The sequence below is a fragment of the Sapajus apella genome, unplaced genomic scaffold, assembly GCF_009761245.1.
Source record: "Sapajus apella isolate SASKATOON/1434 unplaced genomic scaffold, GSC_monkey_1.0 scaffold12, whole genome shotgun sequence".
NCBI classification, from domain to species: domain Eukaryota; kingdom Metazoa; phylum Chordata; class Mammalia; order Primates; family Cebidae; genus Sapajus; species Sapajus apella.
Window position 1 is genome coordinate 14,657,669 of NW_022436952.1, and position 517 is coordinate 14,658,185.

Consider the following 517-nt stretch of genomic DNA (forward strand, 5'->3'; position numbering starts at 1 on the left):
CCCAGGCTGGAGTGCAATGGCGCGATCTCGGCTCACCGCAACCTCCGCCTCCTGGGTTCAGGCAATTCTCCTGCCTCAGCCTCCTGAGCAGCTGGGACTACAGGCACGCGCCACCATGCCCAGCTAATTTTTTGTAGTTTTAGTAGAGACGGGGTTTCACCGTGTTGACCAGGATGGTCTCAATCTCTTGACCTCGTGATCCACCCGCCTCGGCCCCTCAAAGTGCTGGGATTACAGGCGTGAGGCACCGCGCCCGGCCAGCTCCCAACTTTTAACTTCAACGAACCAAGGACATGTTTTTCTTAAACAAAGACCACTCCAATCCTGAAGACTGGAATTTCGCCACTGCCCATAGGGATAACAAGCTTTAATCTGGTTTCTACATGTGGTTTTTGTTTTGTTCTTTTGATTATAAACTGTAATAAAAAAATGTTACTGTAATACTTGCTTTATCATGTATTTATCCATGTATCCATCCTATATTCTGGATACTTTTTTTTTTTTTTTTTTTTTTTTG